This window comes from Patella vulgata, chromosome 7, assembly GCF_932274485.2.
Source record: "Patella vulgata chromosome 7, xgPatVulg1.2, whole genome shotgun sequence".
NCBI lineage: Eukaryota > Metazoa > Mollusca > Gastropoda > Patellidae > Patella > Patella vulgata.
Window position 1 is genome coordinate 65,685,764 of NC_065885.2, and position 6,000 is coordinate 65,691,763.

A 6,000-nucleotide genomic window follows, 5' to 3' on the forward strand; every position below is an offset into this window, starting at 1 on the left:
CCTATAAAAGAGATTGGGATTTGGTGGAACCCATGCAGACTTGTCCTAACAGCCATATATCAAACGATATAATACGGCTTTGAGAACGGCGGAGATTTGTGACTAAAAACTACCCCCTATCATAAGGAAATAAACTGAGAGAGAGAGAGCGCGAGAGAGGGGGTTTAACGTCCACTCGACTAGGTCATTTCGGGACTAACATATGGTTTAATTTTATTTCAATAATTCGGTTGCGCGTAGGGGTCTTTAGCACTGGGAAGACCCGGAGAAAACCCACGAGGTTGGACAGGCAACCCTACTCCTTGCCACGTACAACCGGGAATTCGAAACCACGCCAGTTAACTCAATGGCAGACTTTATGGTACAGCGCGCACGTGCTAACCATTCAGCCATCCAACCCCCCCCCCCTCGAAGTTGGACAGGCGACCCTACTCCTTGTCACGTACAACCGGGGATTCGAAATCACGCCAGTTGACTCAATGACAGACCTTATGATACACCGCGCACGTGCTAACCATTTAGCCATCCAACCCCAAAATCAAATAGTTTGAAACAAACTTTTGCCATCAACAATCATTGGATGAATCTAAGTTGGCGGGCTGAGGCTATTTGCCAGAAAATTTTCTTTGCTTTGTCACCCGAATTTTCTGAATGAATGAATCAATAACTAAAACGAATTTTCAAGCTGTGATGGTTGTTTATTTCTAATTATTTACACAATTACACAACAATAAAAATTTACATTATGTTAAGCAAAAACAATTTAAATGTTACCCATTGTCTGATATTTGTGCCAGAAATACGGAAATAAATTGCTGGGAAAATAGACGGTATACACCGAATCTCTAAGCAAGAAAACGTTTATATTTTCACTCATGCTACGCATTCGTGAAAATATAAGTTTTCTTGCTTCTCGATGAAATAAAATATGTTATTCACTCTAAAACGACAAATATCCTCTATGTATATTATTCAGATTAGCACTTACCTTATCTTTTCCAAAAGATCCAGTCTTGGATCATGTCTACACGGAATCCCAAATCACACTAAACACGTCGGACATTACACCAATATACTTTGGAATACCGATAATTTTCTTCTGTTGGTTGACAAATTTACCTGTTAATTCACATACCTGTTGTTTTACTATATATGGTGTTTCCTCGGTGTGGCCATTTGTCTCGAATTATATCAACATTTCTTTAGAATGATGTTATCATTTCTGTCCAAATATTGCCTAGGGTTTTCCTTAAATTCCAGTGTAGGTATTTCCCATTTACTACAATGGGTGTTGTTGTTTTTATGAATCAGGAATGTCGGTAATTTTAACATTGTTTGTTGTTTACACTGTGCATGTGTCATGTTGTTTTAGTATTTATTTTAAACATTTCTGCCTGTTTTATCTGTTTAAAGAGAGACATGTAAAGGTTGATCGCGTTGTGTGGAGAGAGAGAGAGAGAGAGGGGGGGGGGGGTAACGTTCATTGGACACAAACTAGGCTATTTCGGGACTAACATATGGTTCAAATATATTTTAATAATTCGATCACGCGTATGGGCTTTAGCAGTGGGAGAAATCCGTAGGACCCGGACAAGCCCCACGGCAGTTGACTGAATGGCAGACCTTATGATGCAAAGCACACGCGCTACCCATTCGGCCATCCTTCAGATCGTGTTGTGTTGTGTTCTATAAAATGTAGTCGTTCGTTTGGGACGGAAAACCGAGGTCACCCGTACACACTGGCGCGCACGTAAAAGATTTCTTGGCAGTCGGAATTCGATACAAGCGTAGATCGTAGCGCCGCTGTCCGGGCAAAATTTCCGATTTTTATATGATCTGCAGGACTATATAAGTGTGTATAGAGCGACAGATAGAAATGGGGTTTAACGTTCAATCGACACAAACTAGGTCATTTCGGGACTAACATAATGGGTTCAACTTTATTTCTATAATTCGCATGCTCGTAGGGGTCTTTAGAAGTGAGAGGAAAGCGGGGGATCAGCAGAAAACCCTCGAGATTGAACAGGTGATCTTTGAGTGTATACAGAAATCATTGGCGCCAAACCATAATTAAAATGGATTGGGATGTTTGGTTCTATCCGAAGGACTATGGGTGGTAAGTAGAGAGATCACTGGCGCCAAGCCATTTTATTTTTAACATTGTATTATAAATACTCAAAATGATGAAAATTTGATTAAGATAACAATTTTATTGTTATATAAAACAAAACATATACATATAACAAAAGGCCCAGGGGCCTTAAACATCTACTATAGTAATTAGATTTAACTGAGTGATGATATGCATGCTTACACCACAACGCCATCGTGTTATCGTGGATAGTCACGATCAACCAGTTACAAAAACTCTATAAACTAGATAATAAAAAAAGTCAAAAATATCATAAACAGCTGCGTATCCATGGCGCTGCATCAAGCTGGCTGCCCGGTCGGGTGTCGAACCTCCCCATTTTTGAATATGTCTTTATTAGGCATATCCAGTAGGTTTATCAGATGAACAGGGTGTGGTCACAATTTCAGAGAGAAAAATGGGGTTTAACGTCCACTCGACACAAGCTGTCATTCAGGGACTAAGATATACAATTGTTCGCTTGCGTGTAAGGTCATTAGCAGTGGGAGAAAACCGGAACACCTGACTCAATCATAGACCTTTATGATCACCCAAACCCGTATCATGACCATTGGTGGTGGTGGTGGTGGTGGGGGGGGGGTATACAAAATCCCTGATTATGTCAGGAATTTCATGAAACCTCGAATTCCAGTAACATACACATATATAGATATCAAAAATAACAATTTGAGAAGGCACGTGATATGTAACATATTCATCTAGCACAGTGATTCTCAACCTTTTTTGCCAACGACACGCCTTGGAACACATGAACAAAATAGCTGCACACCTGGCTAAATATATATTTAAAATATTTGAATTTTGCAAAATAAAAACATGGTACGTCATAGACGGCATTCAACCGTAGACACAGACTAGTAATAGGCACACAGAATGACTCAAACTAAATAAAGAAAAACACAGCTATGAACTTACTTTATTGCAGTATTTCGAATTTCATCAGTAATTCGAATAGCTGGTTTCTTTAGTGAGAAGTTTTCTTAGTGTGCCGTTCAAAATTTTGTGGCACACTTAGGAAAATTTCACGGTACACTGGTTGAGAATCACTGTCTAACTAATAATAACACACGAAATAATTATAATTATGGAACTGCTGTGATTAGTTAAACAGACATTATGTAAGAGCTAAATCTGTCTATAGCAGGCCTTTCTGCATATTCCTGAAGCAATGACCCGAGAAATCCTTCTCTAGCCATTGCTGGATTGGCTTCTGATACTTGAGCTTTTGAGGAAGTGTGTCTATTCTTCTCGTTCAATCAAATCTATCATTTAAGCACAGTAACATGACAGTCCTTCGTTTAATCTTGGGTCTTCCATAAAACTTTGGACAAAGATTTAAGGTATTAAAAACGGTGAAAGTCTGTTCGTTTCCATACAGTGGTGTTTACTTTATGTCAATCCCGATAGCCTCGTTTGTCACGCAATTAGTTTTACTGCAATATCCTGCTATGCGCTGGTTAATTGAGCATAAAAAAACGTGCAGCCATGACGTAAAGTTATGTAAACACAGGTGGCATAATTTGACGCACTGTTTTAAAGGTAATGCCTTTGTAACGCAGTCAGCGATTGGTTGTTAATGGGACTATCAATCAATCATAATTTAGGACAAGAATGTTCCCTCAATCTAGCAGTGAGTAGTGGGATTAGCTCTAATCAAACTGAACACTGCGAGGAGTATGGCCTTTCTGTGGGCCTTACATGTTATATAGATTATTAATTAGTAGATATTTATTAACATGACAAGAAGCAACTCTCGATGCCATCGGATGGTTCCGATTTTAAGTAGATTAGATCGGTTGGTCATGTAATGATTTTATTTAAAAATGGAGAAGCTAGGCTAAGACTCGAATGGCCAGTACGGCGGTTACGATCAATGCATACATCGCTCAAAATATTTGGTTCCTTACGATATTCGTGCATTTCAAACCGTAACCTCATGGATTATGACCCCTGATTGTACGAAAAATGTGGGAGTATCTTGCATGGCAACCACTTGTTTCTGTCAGCACTAGATATATGACGAATTTATAGAGAGAGAGAGAGGGGGGGGGGTAACCATATCATAGATCATTTCGGGACTATCATATGGTTCAGTTTTTATTTAGATGTTGGGGTCTTTAGCAGTGGAAAAATCCGAAGAAAACCCACGACGTTGGACAGGTGACCCTACTCTTTGAAACATACAATCGGGAGCAGTGCAAGAAGTGAAAGACACATTATTACCAAAAACATGTTGTATAAAGTGATAGGAAACCTATCCCATTTTCCATATTTTTCGTGATTTGGGGTAAATCTCAAGCTGTCGGTTATCAGATTCACCTTATATATGGGGTCATTTATTAAGTTGGGTAGTTTAACTAATGGTGGGATCTACAAATGAATCAGAGGAAGAATGTGGGGGATATGATGGATACACCTAGTGTGTCTGCATATTTTAATCTCGTGACAAGATATGTATATTTCTACAAATGTAATCTTGAAATCATTTCTAGATATTTCGAAACAGCCCAATTAGCATATCATTAAAGGGGCATTACGGAAGATTAGATAAAGAGCTGACAGTTTGCACTATAATAGTTAAAAACTAGATAATGTAAAGGGAATATGCTGAACATTTCAGTCAAATTGCTCCACTCTGAACAGAGCTATTAGCAATTGAATTTTAGGCCTAGTCTTGATCATCATTACCATAAAAAACATAGTCTCGACTATCCATTTTTGCATTTAGTCATCAATGAGAATTGAGCAGAAAATATGATTCAAATCCAGTGAAAATCGAGATGGCATCGAGAGTTGATTAATGTCTGCTTAAGTTAAATAATGTCTAATTAATAGTTTCTATAACATTTTAGGCCTAAAGAAAGACCTGCGATAGGCAGATTTAGCTCTTGCATAATGCCTGTTTAAGTGAAGCTGTGGTATTTTGAACTAGAATAGTTTTTATATTGTTGTGTCTAGGAAAGTAAAAACTACTTATGTCCAAAGAAACACCCTGTTGATGTTGAATACATAACATTTTATCTAGTGTAGCTCTGGTTGGTTTCTGTTCTGACAGTCTAAATTCAATATCAATTTCTACCCAAGATAAGATTATAAATAATAAAAATAATATTATAAAACAAATCTCTGACCAGCTATAATATCTGTCAAGCTTTCAAGATTCAAATTAAATACAGGTTATATCCACTCATATTCTCAGAGTTTATACAATATAAATTAAGCTCATTTACTCGGACTTGTGCAAGTTGAACTAACAGCTCTTGCAATAAGAACTCAAGAACTCACATAATTTGAACTCGGAACTCTTGTAATTTGAACCCAGAGATTACATAAGTTCAACTTGAAGATTATATAATTTAGAATAGTGCATACAATTTGAACTCGGAGCTCATACAATTTGAACTAAGAATTCATACAATTTGAACTTGGAGCTCATATAATTTAAAATAGTGCATACAATTTCAATTCGACGGTCAAATAAATTGAACTCATAGTTTGTAGAATTTGAACTCAAGGAGCTTTTACTATAATTTGAACTTTGCACTCATAGAATTTAATAAGAATTTAGAATCACATTGTATTATCCTTTAGAAAACAATTTCAGCTGCCAAGGGATTGAATAACATCATGTATATTTGCATTATGTATAGTTGCATTATGTATAGTTGCATTATGTATAGTTGCATTATGTATAATTTCATTATGTAAAATTTCATTATGTATAATTGCATTGTTTGAATGACATTTAGTAATTGGAACATAATCAAATAACATACTATTTATGGGTAACAATTACTATGGTTTATTTCACTGCCATGTTTCAACAAGATTTCATAAGTCATTATCGA

The 6,000-nt window shown here is 37.0% G+C and overlaps 1 protein-coding gene across 1 annotated transcript in view; it reads right to left on the reverse strand.

Annotated features, from left to right (window-relative positions):
- The window catches only part of LOC126826749 (serine/threonine-protein kinase TBK1), a 47,645-nt gene extending 46,352 nt beyond the window's left edge, over nt 1-1,293 (reverse strand). The window contains exon 1 of the mRNA XM_050555822.2: nt 989-1,293. The gene's annotated coding sequence lies outside the window, so the exon portion shown is untranslated. The remainder of the gene's footprint in view (nt 1-988) is intronic.
- Between the last annotated feature and the right edge of the window lie 4,707 nt (nt 1,294-6,000).